Raw genomic sequence first — 19,447 nt, 5'->3', positions numbered from 1 at the left:
TGTCACTCTGCACATAATGCCATGAATCTATAGCTTCACGATATTCACTTTGTACATAATATATGTACATACTGCTTTTTGCCATTCACTCTGTATATAATGTTGTGTATCTCTTGTCTTTACCCTAAGGCTGAGACGGAAATAGATCCAATGGGATCAGTGCTCTACCCCGGTTAACAAAATCAAAATAAATAAAATAAAATAAATACTTCTCTTATAGCCCCATAATGTTTGTGAACCCTTTTTATGAGGAACTTTTCTGCTGAGACCTCACCCCTATCAAGGATGCTGTTCCACAGAACTGGTTGCAATGCAGACTTCAGATATCTTTCCTGGAAAAAAAATTCTTGTGGTAGTAATACTGGCAAGGCAAGCTGTCTAATGCTGATTTCCTTATCTGGTATGTCATAAAAATAAGATATCTTTATGAACTAACCCAAGTTTCAGGCCCAAGGCAGTGTCAGAACCCAGTCTTAATAAATCCATCAGTCTAACAAATTTCTTTCCCCAATAATCCAACAAATGTGGAATACAAATTATAATGCTTAGATGTTCATAGGCAACAAAAATTCTACTGCACAGAATGAGGGACCCAAGAAAATCATCTCTTTGTCTGTTTTGACCCCAGTGAAATGGGCCACAAAATATCAAAAGTGGAACTGTCCAGGTGGCTTCCACACAGCATTACTTACTACTATGTTTCTATTAACAAGACAATTCCGGTAAACATTGAGTCCATTCAACTTGCTCTATGGCCATACTGTTAAGTTTCTTCAGACATTCTTCCACAGTCACCTTCCAACTAGTTAGACTGGACAAATCCATGGAGTTACTCCAAGTTCAAATTACTGTGTGCAAGACCCTCATTCAAGTCATAGCTAGCTATAGATCCCCCTCCATGGATCATGATGTGCATGAGGCCTACTTGACCTAGCTGGAGTCGATCCAAATATTGCCAAACACTTGGTCATGGGGGATTTCAGTTATCCAACCATCAAATGGAAAACCTATTCTAGCCCTAACTCACTAGCACAAAAGGTTTTTGACTTTGTTTACTGAAATGCCCTGGAACAAATTGTTCTAACCCCAGCAAGAGGAACAAGCATACTAGATCTGGTCCTCATTAACATGACAAACAGATGCACAATCGCAACTGCCGGACCAGCATTAGTTAAATCTGACCACAAATCAGTCACCTTAGAACTGGCACTAACATGAGAACTCAAAAAGGGTGAAGTCAGACTAAAAAATTCACCAAAACAAACTATACCCTCCTAGGGGAAGGTATAAATGTATTCTAAGCCCAACTCCCAGCTGGATGTGGTAACTACACCTAAGCTTGCACTAAAGCCCTGTATAATCACTTGTATAAGTGTATAGACTCGGCTGTTTCAGACAGAATCAAAGTCAGAGACCCAAGTAAAAAAAAGCCACCCTGGTGAACATCCAGCATCAACAAACTTTACAATTAACGCAAAAAGTTGCTGTCTAAGAAAACTAAGAAAAGCCCCAGTAATGGAAAAGCACCCTCCTCAGCATCAATAGGCAAATAAGACAACATGTCAAATCCTGTAAGGATAACTTAAGTTACCAATCACAGCCAAGGATAATCATAAGGCCTTTTACAGCTGCATGCATGGCTTAAAAGGTAGGACCCAAGCATGTGCTGAACTATTGATGAACAGTATCACACACACTGATCCTGCAGAGATAGCAAACATGCTAGCAGGCAGATTTGATGAAAATTTCACTCCCTTATCCCCTCCACACTTATCACAAACCTTGCCTCCAACTTCCCCCCACCCTACATATCTGAAGAGCAGGTCATTAAAGCCTTGTCTAAGGCAAAAAACACAGCCTCTTTGGGACCAGACGTCATCCCAGGCTGTCTTCTAAACAAACTAAAACATGAACTAGCATTATCATTAAATACCCTATTCAATCACAGTTTAACCATTGGCTTTGTTCCTGCAGAATGGAGATCAGCAGCAGTAATTCCCCTCCACAAAGGTGGCTTAACAACAGACCCAGGGAATTATAGACCCATAAGTCTGGCCAGCCTCATCTGTAAAGCCACAGAACATACCATCATGGTCCTCATAAATAAAGGAATTACCTTTTAAATCCCAAATCACAGAATGCCGAATGCCAGAAACTCATGACAAGAATGTTGAAGGCTGACAGTCATGAACTGCCATTTTTTTTGTAAGGGAAAGGAAACACTTGTTCATCATGTAAGTTCAATACACTGGCCTATGTACCCCCCCCCAATATGGGGGGCTGTGTCCCCCCAACTATAGCTCTGGGATCTCACTACAGTGGGGAAAAGGGCATATTTACACATGCCGGGTAAGTATTAACTTGCCCTGGGAAACCAGCTGTTCGTGATTGTCAGTTTTCGGTATTGTCATCTCAACATTCTGAACGTCGGTGTTATGGCCTTCGGGATTTAGAAGGAGATCCAAATAAAGACTTAGGAAACCTCCAAACCCTGGATCCGACCCAATTTGGCTTCGTCAAGGGCAGATCCTGCCTGTTAAACCTGGTGGATTTATTTGAAAATGTGACAAGGGCCATTGACGATGGCATATCTGTGCACACAGCATACCTGTACTTGGCAAAGGCTTTTGACACAATCCCACACTCAGGCATTACTGATAAACATAGCAGACTGAATGTAAACCCCTTTATTATAAGATGGGTTGCTAACTGGCTCACAAACTGGTCACGCACTATCAGATTGGGTGACTCCACATTAACCAGCAGACCTGTCACCAGCAGGGGTGCCACAAGGGTCAGTACTGGGCCCCCTACTGTTTGATATATACTTCTCAGAAGTTCAGGCCAAAACTAAGGGGCTGAAGCTGACCAAGTTTGCATTTAACTACAAACTGGGTGCAATTACTGAATCCCCAAATGATGTCACTGTACTTCAGGAGGGTCTTAACACAGACCAAAGACTGATGTCTTAGTAACAGTCTCAAACTGAATGCAAAGAAATGCACCATCATTCCCTTTGGTAAAAACAATGTCCCTTCACACTATCGAATTAACAACAATACCATATGTACCTACAAAGTGGTAAAAGATCTGGGATCACAAGTAGACGGCCACCTTAACTTTAACCATCATGTATCTACTGTAATAAGGAAGGCTTTATATGTAGTACACTTGATTAGCAAAGGTATCGCCTCTAGAGCAAAGGAGGTTATAACCCGCTATACTCGTCACTAACTAGGCCCATAATTGAATATAATGCCTCTTTCAGCATCTGCCGTACAAAGCACCTGCAGCAATTGGAGAGACCTCAGAGGTTTGTAACTAAAAAGATCAAGGGACTCCAGCATGTGCCTTACACAGAACCACTAAAGTATCTGTCACTATACTCAGTATCATATAGACTTCTTAGTGGAGACTTATGCCTGCCTTACAGAACAATCTCCGTCCCAAACCTAATGAATTTGCTGCACATCAGTAAATCAAATGGGACTAGAGCTACCTGTTCCAGGGACCTAAATATGGCCTATGACTTGAATATGATGTGCAGGAGGGATAGATTTGTATCCCAGTGACTGCCGTGTCTTTGGAATAGGCTGCCAAGTTATGTGAAGTAGAGCATCTCTGTGACACTGTTCAAAAGGAACCCGGAAGGAATGGATGGGGCACCATAAATGCATAATGGGAATAGTGCCCACAACCCTCCTGGACATGGTCAGTCATTAATACAATACAATACAATACAATCCTGGGTATTGACTAGAGCTTTTATGGTATTACATTGGGATGCAACGGCTATGCTTGAAATTACCTCTGGGTCGATAGCCTAGTAACCTCATATGATCCTATGATCCTAGGAAGACGATATCTGTGCTGATTCCACATGAGCTTCACTTCATACTTTTGCAAGACACTACAAACTGGATGTGATCTCAAGGTCAAGATTTTCCTTCAAGGCCACCATTATCCATGGTATACTGCCTTGATGTCACCCAAGATGCTTAGATGGCAACTCGGTCCTGGTTTTGAAATGGATGGACTAGATCATGTATGATACAAAACTTGAGTACTTTCCTTAATGATAGGTGTTCATGTTCATTGTCCATCTATTTCAACAAACCCTGTCTCCCACCTACCCCGTTCCAAATCTCCACTTTTATTCTTCCAGACAAACCTTGTTGACCTCACTGGAGGCCTTCAGTATGACAGTATATTTTTAGGGGTGTCCCAACATGCAGGTGCGTTACTTGCCATTGGAGGTTTGTAGTGTTTAGTACAGCAAATTCATTTTGGAGAAGAGAGAGCAAGAGAAAGAAATGAGGATCACTGTTGTAGTTAGGAAACGAGATTGACTTTTGAGAATAGTTAAGATACTAGTGTTCACTACTGCCTGTGGCAACCAGTCGTTTGGTTAGAAATGGACACACATGTTTCATGAAGCTCTGTCATCATAGTAAGCACATCCTATCATTCATAGCCTTGCTAATAACATGTACTGACTAAAATCAAAAGCTTTAGAAAAAAGCAAAAACAAAAATCCTTTATCTCTGTTTGTCCGCTAATTTGAGTTGTGCACTTTGGATAGGATGTCAAGTTGTAAAACCATAATGGATTAGTGTCACTTTATTATGCTCAAAGAGATACTTTGTATGTTTATGAATTGTACATGATAAGATGTTGAACTGAGGTCCCATCTGCTTGAGCTGATGGTAACTCAGGTGGATATAAAAGATTGCACAATACCTATAGAAAACAGTAGTGGAAGTTCCCTGATGCCCTGTCCAAACTTCCCAGTAGTATAAATATCACCTCAGGTATCCTGCAGTAAGAGGCTACTCAACAACAGAAAATAAATAAAATACAGTCTAATATTTTGAACATTGGACTAAAATCACTTACAAATCTATAGGTATCCATTTTGCACTGATTGCCACTTTAATATGGGCGATTACCTTTCCTCATTTTCATAAATTGCTAATTCTTTAATCTGGGGGGGGTTACCTTTGCTTGTTTCCATAATTCTGGGTAGAATTCTTATTGTAAGCATTTGCTAATTTGTTTACATTGGGGATTACGTTTGTTCATTCCCATAAATCTGAGAAGGATTCTTCTTGTAAACATTTGCTAATCCATTTAATCTGGGGATTACTTTTGCTTGTTTCCATAAATATGTGTAGAATTCTTCTTGTAAGTATTTGCTAATTCATCTAATCTGGGGGTTACCTTTGCTTGTTTCCATAAATTGCTAATTTGTTTAATCTGGGGGATTATCTTTGCTCATTTTCATAAATCTGGGAAGGATTCTTCTTATAAGCATTTGCTAATTCATTTAATCTGGGTGATTACCGTTGCTTGTTTCCATAAATCTGAGTAGAAGTCTTCTTGCAAGCATTTGCTGATTAGTTTAAGTAGTGATAGATTGGTATATTGTGCTATACAGGTGGCAAATTATCCACAGAGGCAGACCCTTAGCCTTTGACCTTCTTGATAAATTCATTCCTAGATGTACTTGAACTTGATTAGAACTTGACCTGTTTGTGTCTTTGATCCACAGTGAGTTACCAATTGCTGATATTCACTGCTGTGAGTAATGATGGTTTAAGACTGATTAAAATAATTCCAGAAATTTATTGGCCACACTTTATAATTTTGGTAGAGCCATAATATTGTCTTTTTATTACTTTGTCTTTTCCCCAAGGAAAGTGTTTATTGTGTTCCAGAATCCTGTAGATTTATCAAGGTTTAATTGTTGGATGTATTTTTTCTTTGCTAGACTGATAGTGACCTGACATGTATATCTCGCCTCTCTGTATCAATTCAAATTGATGTCTCTGCTTCATTTATATTTCCTCCATGCAGGGTTTCTGAGAACCATGATTTGGCTTACAGTTGTGTCAGTTCAAGATAAAGTAAGATTTTCATCTAAGAGTTCTTGAAAATTTCAAAGAGAACCATACTTGTTTAGTAGCCTTGGTAGGACTGAGCTGATTTATTCAGTGTGGTGTTATGTGTATGGCTTGGTCTATGCAAGTTTTCTTGATTACTGTGTTTTACATTCCACTGGTGTGTATCAACATTTGTTTTAGGCTCTGTATATGAGGAGTTTTAGGGAAAGACAGTAGTTTGTACTTTCATCTTTTGAAAGTAGCTTGGTAGTCAATAACAGGGTTAGGTAGGGTGCCACCACATATGATAATTGTTTAGATTTTTTGTTAGGATCCAGTTTAGGACTGTGTCAGAGTGTGGATCCTGGTAAGCTGAAGATGTTTTTAGCTGACAGTACTCTAATCATGCTGCATATATGTATGGATTGTTATTCATTTCTGTAGGCCATGATATATTGAAGTCGCCAAGAAGTAAAAGTCCAACTGAGGACTTATCACAATAACATTATAATGTTTCTTGCTGAGTTGTAGAACATGTTTTGGGTGTAGATATTTACATCCAATTGAGTTTCCAGGTGGAGCATTTACTAATCTTGTTTCTCTACCTGGGATAGAAAGGAATTGACTAGGATGGTCTCCGGCTGTGGTGGCTGCTTGGGATAGAATTGCAAAGCTATTTTGTTTTGTCATTTTTCCCTAAAGATGTAATAACCTGGTATAATGAACTTGTTGTCTTGTATATCTAGTTTTAGCCAAGATTCAGTAACTGCTGGTATCGGTGGTAGAATATTACATAGTGGGAACTGTGAAGTTTTATTTCTAGTATTTGTGTGTATAATTGTTAAATCTTTTGTATGTTGTTGGAGGATTAAAAAGTCCTGATAGTTTGTTGTGGGTATGTCAGAAGGTCAATGGTTTTGTTCAGTGTCCCCAGAGCAAAGAAGTGGTTGAAAGACTTTTAAAGGTATTTTATGACTGATTTTGTGAGTGTATATGTTATTTTCTTAATGCTCTCTTGTCATTTGCTTATAGTGCTGGAAATGCATGTAAAATATTTTTGTAGCAGCCTCATGCTCCAGTAAACACATTTTAAATTAAAATAAAATAATACCTAGAAGTAAGAGATCAGTATATAAATTAAATATACAGCAGTCTAATGTAGTAACAGCTTAAAGAATGACGTGAGTTAAGAACAGACCATTTTTAAGCAAAAGACAGTTATGGGCATAGTCAGTCTATGTTGCGTGAGTGTTACCAATATGAGAGTTGCAGGCCCTGCACGTGTACATAAGATGATGAGCTGCTGGTGTCAATATTCCATTTGTTGAAGTCAGATGATAGACCTAGCAGTAACAGCTGGAAAGGGAGCTATGGATTTTAATAAATATACCAGTGCATTATTTTGCTTGAAACTAACTGGTACAAAGCCAACAAAATGTTTAAAATCACCATCAAGACTGATGACATTTTCTTCCAGTATTATAGTTTGGGTTGGGAGAAGTGTTGGCATGTATGAGGGCTTGACAGTCGTGGAACAAGGAAGGCATTGTTAATCAAAAGTTTAGCAGTGACAAAATGATACAAGTGTAACATAATGTCTAAAATACAGTATGCTACAGTGATACCATTTGAGCAATACAAGGAAAACTCAGATAGGATAATAAAAAAGCACTAGAAGTCTGTCAAAAACAAATGAAACAACAGCTGTGCTACACACAAGAATACTCTAAAACAGGAGATCATTTTATAATGTGATTAATTGTGCTGTCACTGACAAAACAAACACTACATGTGAAAAAAACTAAGGCTGTACTTCTGTATTTCAACATCAGTTGAGAAAACATACATGAAATTCTCTAGAAAGTTTTGCATCTAATGATGAGCACTTTCAACAGAAGAAAAACATGGGTCTTCCAAGATGGTTGTACACTGAGTAACACCTTAATTCTAGCTCTCCCATTGTAAAAACAGAAACTCAGCAGAGAAGGCCAGCAGACTTGTGTTTATGGGTAAATTTCAGTAACTGACTAGTAAGTGTACTGCCTGGATGCCAGAAAAAAAAAGAAACACAGAGGACTTGGAAAAAAGTCAGCTACAAAATGTGAGGAAGAAACACTGACTGGGAAGGTTCTGCAGCTATTCAACAAAAAGCAATGCAACCTCCAGACATAAATTCCAGTAACCTACAGGACAATATAAGACAACTGCATACAGACCTGATTTGGCAAAAACATGTATACTCAGTAGCAATTCTGCAGCTGGTCTTCATGTTTGAATGGAAACAATCTGATAAAGAGAAACTGGCTGCCTGATTCTTGTGTCTCCATGGAGATTAACTGATAAAGAGAAACTGGCTACAGGCTGGTGGAGAGTGATTAGATGGAGGGGGAAAAATGAGGAATGAAATTGGCTAGTACATAATGTTCTCTGAAAGCATTCAGGAATTTTTTTCTGCTGGGAGAGCTATAAAAAAAAGACAAAAAAATTAGCACTTAGTAGAAGCAGAGGTTCCACCATGCATCTTAGCATGTTTTAACTTTTCTTTTAGGTTAACTCAAGTCTGTGAGTGTGGCTGTCAGTTTGGGGCTTTGGTTCTTGTTAGGAGGGTAAGACTTTAATATTTGAAGATGTACATAGTTTTGTGTCTTAGCATTACGTTAATAGGTTTTAGGGGTATTGGGTGTGTTTGTTTTTTATTTGAGGTCTTTCAATCAAACAAAAAGTTTTGTAAAAGGCATTACGGTGTTGTGGAACATCTTGAGAGAATTTCAAATGTTTTCGGGATACAAAATTAATGAAGCTAAATCAAAGGCAATAGTGGTAAATTATGTACCCACACACGAATTGGTTCAGCAATATCCATATTTATGGGGACACAATAAAATGAAATATTTAGGATTATGGATTAAAATTATTCTGGAGTGATAGATAAGGATATGTGGGGAAGAGACTGAACAAAAGATAATACAAAAACTGAGAAAATGCAAGCTTTGTTATATGGATATGGATAGAGAGGTACAAACAGTCAAAATGTTTTAAACCCTTTAGTCTTATAAACAGATCAAGCATATTTTTATCAACCAGAGGAAAAGTTGTGGGTAGCAATTAATAAAGAGCTGTAGGACTTTATCTGAGTGGAAGACAGCAAGAGTCAAGTGGGATAAACTGATTCTTCCAGTAGAACAGGGTGGATTGGGATTATCCAATTTGAAGGGGTATTTCAGAACTACACAGTTAAGGCTTGTATGAATAGCACAAGCAGAAAACTATAATTCAAAGTGGAAAGGGATGATATTGAAACAGAGGGAAGCTCAAGAAACAAGGCGAGACTGGGATTTTGGATGCAGACCATTAAGGAGAATAACAGTAATCTTACAGAATATTATATCCATAGAGTAGTAGAAAATATTCTAAGAACTAAGCCAATACCAATATGGAGAAAGGAGATTCTGCTGATAGGGATGACTGCAGTTAGGGATATAGACAATAGGGAAGAGGGAGGTAGAATGTCTTGGAGAAAACTGGCAAAGGAACCAAGGTATTGTGAATAAATAACTAGAGAGGGAAAGGTAATTGAATCGAAAGAGGTGAAGAATTTATTTGGACTGCAGGTTAGAGATTGCCTTCCCTATCAAGAATTTGATATCAGAGTATAGGCAAAGAGAAAGAAATAGGGGGGGCCCTAAATGAAAGACCAGCACTTGTAGAGTTTTTAGTAGAATCTAGAACAGAAAAGGATGTTATGTACTCACCATAACATTCCATCTGAGTAGTTGTACTTCATTTGTCTTCAACCTGTGGGTTACGGATCCATATCAGATCCGAGCCAGCAACTTTTACTAGCATCTGCTTTAAGCTCCAAACTCCTCCCCTTACCCATAATGCATCTCCACTGCCTTCCATCCCCAGATCGAGTTTGCTGAGCCTTATACTGATAACCTGACCTGAAAAAATTACTTGTGACCTATACTGCGGCCCGTAGGCTGATCATATGCCAAGGTCTGGGGGAAAGAGGAAGGGACGGTTGAAGACAAATGAAGTACAACTATTCAGATGGAATGTTATGGTGAGTACATAACTTCTTTATCTGAAGTAGTTTTCTTCATTTTGTCTTCAACTTGTGGGACAGCATCCCCAGCTACTAACTCCTAGGAGGCCCTCATGGAAGGATACTCCAGAGCACCGCGGAACCAAAGGATGCTTTCCTTATGGAAGTCAAATCCATTTTGTAATGAGAAATAAATGTATGAGATGAGGACCAAGTAGCTGCAGAACAAATATCATCCAAAGACACTCTAGACCAAAAAGCCGCATAAGTAGCCATGGACCTAGTGGAATGAGCTTTCACCTGACCTGGAGGAGACATGCCTCTGTCCTTATATACCTAAAGGATGCATGAAGATATCCATCTAGCAATAGTGACCTTGGAGATAGGTTCCTCAAAAAGAGTTTAAAGAAGGATACAAACAGTTGATCAGATTTACGCAAATTTTTTGTCCTGTGTAAATAGAATCATAACTGTCTGAGCATCCAACAGGTGGAGTTTGTATTCCATCTTGTTAGTAAAATTGGGAAAAAACACAGGTAAATTGATGGTCTGATTGATATTGACTGGTGAAGCCACCTTAGGAAGAAAGGATGGAGTGGTTCAAAGGGAAACCCTAGCTTTGTGAAAAATCATATAAGGAACTTTGATGGACAAGGCCTGAAATTCTGAGACCCTTTTGGCAGAGGTAGAAGCCACCAGAAAAGCTGTTTTTCAAGATAAAAATTTCAGATCTGCAGTTGCAGCAGGCTCGAAAGGTGGAGCGACCAAAGCTTGAAGAACCATAGTACCATCCCATGGGGGAACAGGATCTTTGATGGGGGGGGGTCGTTACAAAAAGGTGCCTTTAATAAATGCTTTACACAGTCTGGAAGAGGCTAAAGAGGAAGAATTCTCGCCAATGTGAAAATGAGAGATGGCAGCCAATTGAACCTTGACAGTAGAAGAACTAGCTCCATGTTGAAAAATATCAGCTAGAAAATCAAGAATGGCAGAAATAGGAGCTGTGAAAGGGTCTAAACTCCTTTGAGAGGCCCAAAAGGAAAAACGCTTCCACTTGCTGCGATAAACCTTCCTGGTCGAAGACTTATGAGCAGCCACCAGAATAGATCTAACTGAGTAGGATAGTCCAGCAGTCCTAGCAATCATGGGAACTGGAGCAGCTAAGCTGTGAGCTTCAGACTGTCTAGATTTGGATAAGGCACCCCTGAAGAGTGTGAAATTAGATCCTGAATGGGAGCTAGGATCCAAGGTGGAGCCAGAAGGTGAGACCAAAGGAAGGGAAACCATACCTGGCGAGGCCAGAACAGGGCAATAAGGATCACTTTGCTCCCCAGTCAATGAGCTTTCTGTAGAAACCTTGGAATAAGAAGTACTGGTGGGTAAGAATACAGAAGACTGGGAGGCCAAGCATGAACAAGAGCATCTCTGAGGGAATCCCTCGACTGGAGGTTTAGAGTGAAAAACTCACTGCACTTCGTGTTGGAAGGAGATGCGAAGAGAACGCAGCAAGGTTGACCCCATTCACTGAAGATCTGTTCTACTACTGACATATTCAGAGACCACTCATAAGGCATCAGAATGGCCTGACTTAACCTGTCCGCTAGGATGTTGGACCATCCCGGAATGTGCATTGTGATGAGAAAGCAACCGGTGGAGATCGCCCATTCCCACACTCTCATGGCCTCGCGACAAAGGGGGTAAGATCTCGTCCTTCCCTGTTTCTTCATATACCAGACCACTGACATGATGTCTGACTGAATTGCAATTGTTCCCAGAGGAAGAAAGGCGTGAAGGGCTTGCAACCTTAGAAGGACCGCCCTCATCTCTAGAACATTTATATGCAAGCTGGTCTCTATGGGGGACCACAGGCCTTGGACTGTCCTGCCCGAACAATGCCCCCCTACCCGAGTTGGGAGGCATCTGTGGTCACTGTGGCTTGGGCCAGGGCTAGAACAAAGGGTCATCCCTCCAAAATGTCCGGAGAGCACATCCACCATAGGAGGGACGACCAACAGACTCAACTGAGTTGAATTGGATATGCCAATGGCAGTTACAACAGGGACCATTGTACAGCTAGAGTCCACTGTAGAATTCTCATGTGTAACCGGGCACACAGGAGAAGAGTTATGGTCGCCGCCATCGAGCCTAAGGCCCTCAACACCAATTCCATCATTGGGAGATGAGAATGGTAGATCAGAGAGACATGCATCCTTAGGTTTAGAACTCTCTCTGAGGTCAGGAAGATTTTGCACTGAGGAGCATCTGTCCTGGCACCAATGTAGTCTATCACCTGTACAGGATCTAGAAAAGATTTGGATGTGTTGATTGTGATCCCCAAACACAGGGCAAGAGTCAGGAAATAATGTGATAACACACCAAACAGCCAATACTTAATCCAGCGAAAATTTCTTTTATTTCTTTTCCAAAAGACCTGGTACCTCGGCAATTCGCCTTCAAAGGATCACAATTCAATATAGCACAATGGCAGTATTTTATATAAACATTAATTGAATCAATCAATCAATTAGTTGTATAATTAATTCCAAAAAAGGAGGGAAAAGAACTAGTATACATATTTAAAGTGATCATACTATGATTTTTTTGAATAAATATTCATATGAATTATATACATTCTAAATATACTAATTATACTGTTTTATTAGTAATATCATGTGTAAATATAAACATATTGTTCTATTATATAAATCTAATTATCAAAAAATATTACTGATATGTTAAATAATTCATCAAATAATTCATCATATTCCTAATTCTAAGTTAAGACCAAAAGGTTTTAAAGTATTGAACTTTAAAATCATCCTAGTTTCTAGCTCCAATAATCTATCACAAATATTATCACCTCTACGACAAAAAGACTTACCCAGAATGCTGAATTTTATCGTTTGTTTTATCTGAATATCAGATCCAAGCCGCACTTTTTCAGTGAGCTATTTTTGATCCTAATTTTGATCAAACTTTCTCGCTTAGAGATTATTGAACTTTTTTCACCTATGTCGAGTAGTGGAAGCTCCGAACGGAGCCCTGCATTTAATGCTTTGCTGTTTCAGGACATGGTGGTGGAGCGTGATAAAAGATTTACTAACAATGATCCCTGGAACTTGGGGGGGAATACAGACGCAGATGGTCGTTTTGCTCAGTTAAATAAACTAATGGCTAAGGAAGTTGCGCTGTATTTTGACACTAGGCTCCTGGAGAAATATGTGAGTCTTAACATCACCCCCCGAGGGTTACGCATTGATAAACTGCCAGCTGCGCCTTTTTCAGATGACGAATCTGATCTTTTAGAGGAATGGAAACAAACTTCTCTTTTATGCACTATAGGTTGGCTTCGGATATTGATTAAACGAAATCAAAAATCTCATGACAAGCTTAAAAATGAGATTTCGTGATTACAAAATGAACTTGTTGCTGAAGTAAACTATAGAGTTCAAATGGCCAACATAAGTGACAAAATGAATAAATTAGAGGCTGATATTGTGCAGAGAAAACGCAATAAACTAGTCCGGGACTTAAAAGATTACGAGACAGGCGTTATTTTCAGCTGGCAGCGTGAGCCTGTACGTAATCACTCTAGGGGGAGGAGCTGGACTCGCAGCTCCAAACGAAGGAACTATTCAGCATCAGCGTCATCTTTTTCTTCCACAGAAAAAGAAACTTTTACTAAAAATGTTTCTTTTGCAAGAACTGCTGTTCCTAACCGAGTTACTGATAGGGAAGTTGTAGAAGCTTCTAATGAAGCTTCTAATCTCAATACAGCGGAGAATACGAACTTTCAAAACGACAACTACAATAAGGAGAGAAATGGAAGAAACGGCAGAAAGGGGCGAAACCGTTATAAATGAAGGTTTGGGAACAATTGCATTTAATGGAACTTGTTATAATGCAACTTCATTGGAGTGTGTTAATCTATCAGATTTGTGTTTAAACCATGATATGTTGAATGTTTTATATAAGGGGAGTAAATTTGTTCCTACCATTTTCCCTTCGTTTGCTGATATTTATTTAGAAGTGAAAACATTTATTCGCAAGCTCTTATTAAGAGTGTACTTTAGAAAATTTAAGAATATGAATGTAAATGCTACTGTTTCTAATTCAACTCAAATTCAAGATGGAGTGTTTAACGAAATTGATTTTGATGAAAGTTTAATGAATCTATCTGTATATAACTATGAATATGATGAATTTGACTGCTCTTTGGAAGAAGGTGATGATTGTTCAATTTGTCTTAATACTGATACTAGCTCTAATGTCAATTATTTGACAGGATATGGAAAGTTAATGATGCCTAAATTTAGAAATGTTAGAAGTAAATTCACACCTACCATTTCTATACCAGCTATTTCAGTTTTTCAAAAAGTTGTTTTAAAAGAGACAGAGTTAATGTTCAAGGAATTTTGTAGAGAGAAAAAACAATTTAATTTAAGTAAAGGTGAATGGCAGGCTTTAAAAAATCTCAAAACACTGAAAAATGATTATATATTCAAATGTGCTGATAAAGGGGGTAATTGGGTTATTTTGAATAGACCTGACTACTGCATGATGGTCAATAGATTGCTCTCTAATAGTGAAGAGTATATTAAACTTGATAGGGACCCTGTAAAACTCTACAATGAAGAATTGTTAACTTTTTTGGAAAGGGGAGAACGACTGGGATTTTTCTTGCATGCTGATATTAAGAAAATGTATATAAAGGACCCTCTTACACCTATATTATACGCTCTGCCAAAGATCCACAAAGATTTAATTGAGCCCCCTGGTAGGCCCATAGTATCAGGGATAGGCTCTTTTTTGGAGAATGTCAATGTCTTTTTGGACTTTCAGTTGAAAGTTTATCTTAATAGAGTGAATGCTCACATCAGTAGCACTCAAGATTTGATTAATGAAGTATCCCAAATCTCTTGGAACAGCGACTTTTATTGGGTGACTATTGATGTTAAGTCCTTATATACAAACATTAATATCAGGTGGGGGCTTGAAGCCATTTACAATATGTTAGGTGAAGGTCCTAGGACTAGTTTTTTGATTTCTTTATTGGAATTTTGTTTGACTCACAATTATTTTGCATTCAATGATGAGTATTTTTTACAAACCAAGGGGACGGCTATGGGAGCTGCTTAAGCTCCCACTTATGCCATTATATATATGGACTCCTTTGAAAAAAGTTCATTTACCCCACAGATTTCTTTAAACATAAAGTTATCTTGTACAAGCGTTTTATTGATGACTTAATTTTTATATGTAAAGGGGATGTATTAGAATTTTGTGAATTTTTTGAATCTTTGAATGCAAATGAACATAATCTCTCATTTTCGTATGAGATCAATAGAAATCAAATAAATTTTTTGGACCTGACCCTATTTGAAAGAAATAATACTATTGGATTTAGACCCTACAGGAAAAGTACATCAGTTAATATGTTCTTGCATGCCACTAGCATGCATCCCCCCCACTTGTTAAGAGCTTTGCCTCATGGAGAATTTAAAAGAATATATCAGCATACTAGTATAGAATCTGAGTTAGATTATGAGTTAAATGAGGTATTTTTTAGATTATGTGAAAGAGGGTATGAAAAAAAGCAATTATTCAAAAGTATGAATAATGTTATGAACAAGCATAAAACATTTAGGAAATTAGAAATGAATGTTTTAGATTTAACCAAAAAAGATAGAGACGTGGAAGAGGTATTTTTTGTGACTAGGTATACAGCCTTTTCTGAAAAATTTGTTTCTATAATAAAAAGATTTTGGCATTTGGTTAGTGAGGATGATTATATAGGTGAGCTTTTTCCTCACCACATAACGTTTTCATACAAAAAGGGAAAGAATTTAAAAGAAATATTAAATAATAACCTCTTAATAAAAAGAACCTCTCATACTACTAACTTGGGATCTTTTAGATGCGGTTCCTGTAGTTTATGTGATAGAATTATTAATATCAGGTCTATTAACAATGTGAACCACTACCCCAAGCACTATTTTAATTGTAAATCTATTGGCGTTGTATACACACTTACTTGTAGTTGTAATAATACATGGTATATTGGACAAACCAAAAGAATGGTTAGAGTTAGAATTCTAGAGCACTTAAGAGACATTCGGAATTTAAATTTGTCTAGTCCAGTTGCTAAACACTTCTTTGAAGCTCATGAAGGGAAATCAGATAGTTTAAAATTCAGCATTCTGGGTAAGCCTTTTTGTCGTAGAGGTGATAATATTTGTGATAGATTATTGGAGCTAGAAACTAGGATGATTTTAAAGTTCAATACTTTAAAACCTTTTGGTCTTAACTTAGAATTAGGAATATGATGAATTATTTGATGAATTATTTAACATATCAGTAATATTTTTTGATAATTAGATTTATATAATAGAACAATATGTTTATATTTACACATGATATTACTAATAAAACAGTATAATTAGTATATTTAGAATGTATATAATTCATATGAATATTTATTCAAAAAAATCATAGTATGATCACTTTAAATATGTATACTAGTTCTTTTCCCTCCTTTTTTGGAATTAATTATACAACTAATTGATTGATTGATTCAATTAATGTTTATATAAAATACTGCCATTGTGCTATATTGAATTGTGATCCTTTGAAGGCGAATTGCCGAGGTACCAGGTCTTTTGGAAAAGAAATAAAAGAAATTTTCGCTGGATTAAGTATTGGCTGTTTGGTGTGTTATCAGTTTACCTACTTCTGTGCTTTAGTATCGTTTGTTTTATCTGAAGTCAGGAAATAATCCCTGGTTTGGGAGAGTAGACACCTGGTGGGAGCAGTGAGGAGCCAATTGTCCAGGTACGGATCGACCTGAATTCCTTGAGACCTCAGGTGAGCCGCTACCACCGCTATTACTTTGGTAAACACCCTGGGGGCTGTTGTGAGACCAAAGTGTAAGGCTCAAAATTGGTAATGATTGACTCCTAGCTGGAAGCGGAGGAACCTCCTGCAGCTTCTGTGCATTTGTATGTGAGAGCAAGCATCCTGGAGGTCTAACGAGCACATCCAGTCGCTCTCTTGCAGGTACGGCATGATGGACTGTAATGTGACCATCCGCAACTTCTCTTTGGCAACTGACAGGTTCAGGGTAGAGTGGTCCAGAATGGGCCTTAAGTCCCGATCTGGACTGACCTGGGGGGATGGTTTTAATGGCTCGTTCTTCTAGCAGCTTGTAAATTTCCTGTGCTGCTGCCTCCCTTTGCATGGGTGGTACATCCGGGAGGTGTCTGGGAGATTTGGGGGAACCCATGAAGGGGATAGAGTATCCTCTGGATATGATCTGAAGCACCCAGCGGTCTGTTGTTATGGACTCCCATACCATTAGGTGCAAGGACAATTATCCCCTGACTGCCTCCAGAGTAGAGCAGTCGGGCAACCCCTCAGGGATGCTGCCCGGGCCTGCCCAAGAAAGGTTCTCAAGACCCAAAATTCCTCTAACCCCCTCTGCCTCTGGGCCGGGGTCCATTCTGTCCCCCTCTGCCTCTGGGGGAAGAAGAGCACTGAGTGTCCTGGGAATACTGTGACTTTCGGAACCATATCTTCTTTTGCCTTCTGTGGTTCCGGGAAAAAGACCTTTGAGGGTTCAAGAAGCAGATCCCAACAGCAGACAGTGTCTTCCCGTCCTTCTCACTCTGGACTAATGTCTCTTTGACGGTCTTACCAAAGAGAGTAGAGCTGTCATAAGGAGCATTGGCAAAGAACACATTGAAGGGTTCCAAAAATTTATATAACCTGAGCCAGGCATTGCACCTCATGGGCACGCCGGACCCAGCTGCCCTAGCAGCTCGTTCCGTAGCATTTGAAAAGAGTCACATGGACGTGTTGGAGACTGCTTTTTGAGTGGCCATCGTCGCGGAGAACAAATCCTTGTCCTGCGACATGGACTGGAGGGAGACACCTCCAGCTCCTTTACCAGGTCGCATTGGAGTCTGGTGACATGGGCCAAGTAGTTCAGCGCCCTAATTGGAAAGGTAGCTGAAGCATAAACCCGCTTCCCTAGGCGGTCCATCATCCACAACTCTTGGTCAGGAAGATGAACGGAGGAACTTTCCTGAGCAAGTTCCTTCTTTGTGGCTGCTGCTACCACCATGGCGTCTATGAAGGAGCCCTTGTTCCTTGCTTGTCTGTCTATGGGGGGGGCCTTAAAATCTTGTCGGGTCTCTTTGGCATAGGTTCCATGGTGTCTGGTTCCTTCCATGCCCGCAAGGTGACCAGATCTACCAAAGGATCCGCGAGAGGGATCACCCAGGAAGTACATGGGGCCATGCCGAAAGCCTCCAGGAACACGTAAACATCAGAAGAAGGTTTGGGGGCAGGCCAACCTCCTCGTTGGTGCAGGATTTCCATGATGTCTCCAAAGAAGACATCCTCAGGAGGTGACGTAGGGGAACCTTCTCCATCATCCAAGTCCATGTCCTTGATGAGGGACTTGGAGGAGTCCAAGTACCTCCTCTTACACATATGCTTGTGAGGTACCTCTCCGGTGGGGCTTTCCAGGGGGACCTTGCAAACCACTTGTTCCTCAGGAGGAACCATCTGTGGCTCCTTGATCATGGGCTGTCCCTCTGGTAAAATGATGGGGACCATAGACAGAGCCAAGGGGGTCTGGGTGGAGTCTGAGGGGGCAGACAGGGGTCTCGATCCAGAGGAGAGAACCCTTTCTACCACATCGAACGCTGAAGGAGACCGAACCTCCTGAGAAACCAAGAAAGTGGCCGGTCTCCCTGGGTCCGATCAGAGAATCAGAGCTGGACCCGAAGTGGACAGAGCTCCGAGGGAGGGAACTTGGCCCAACAAAGGTGGAGCTGATGAAAAAAGTTCCACTCCCTCGGATCCGCCACCCGAGCTCTGGCACCGAAAATGGGTCGGATCCGAATTGCTCCAGGTAGCTGTCGGCATCGAGGAAACAGGTACCATCAGTGCTGACCCCCTGACCAAAGCCATCTTCAGATCTGAATACTCCGAACCCGAAGGTTGGATCAGAGAAGGAGATATTGGCTGGAAAAAAGGAAGCGAGCTCCCCCCTCCAGAGGGAGGGGGGCTGGCAAGACCCCCATCTGGATCTGAGTATGGATAAAGCTCCTCATCATTTTATCCAGATCAATCTCTGACAGCAACTGGGTGGACCTTGACGAAGCCACGGACTCCGACCTGGTGGGCCAGGGCACCAAGGTCCTAGAAGTTGAAAGTGTCTCCTCTGGCTCCAGGATGAACCTCAGTGATCAGAGCCGAGGGGAGTCATGGATCCATAATGTTTTTATGGGTGAAGGGAGGTCCGGAGACCTCTTTCACTTTTCCCTCACCTTCGACTCTCTCTCCTTCTCTCTGCCCATTTTCTGCTCCACTTCCACAGGCTTTTGTACAGGAGGTTGAGTCCCAGCCTGGGAGGGAGGGGAAGCCAGGGGAAGAGAGGAAGGAGAGGCGGCTACAGCAGCCACTGTGACCAAAGCCGGAGATAAGGAAACAGTCTCTGAAGGGGGAAGAA

The sequence above is a fragment of the Protopterus annectens genome, chromosome 4.part0 (assembly GCF_019279795.1).
Source record: "Protopterus annectens isolate FY-2018-M chromosome 4.part0, PAN1.0, whole genome shotgun sequence".
In the NCBI taxonomy this organism is placed as follows: Eukaryota; Metazoa; Chordata; order Ceratodontiformes; family Protopteridae; genus Protopterus; species Protopterus annectens.
The sequence above is the reverse complement of the archived record's forward strand: the minus strand, read 5'-3'. Positions refer to the sequence as shown.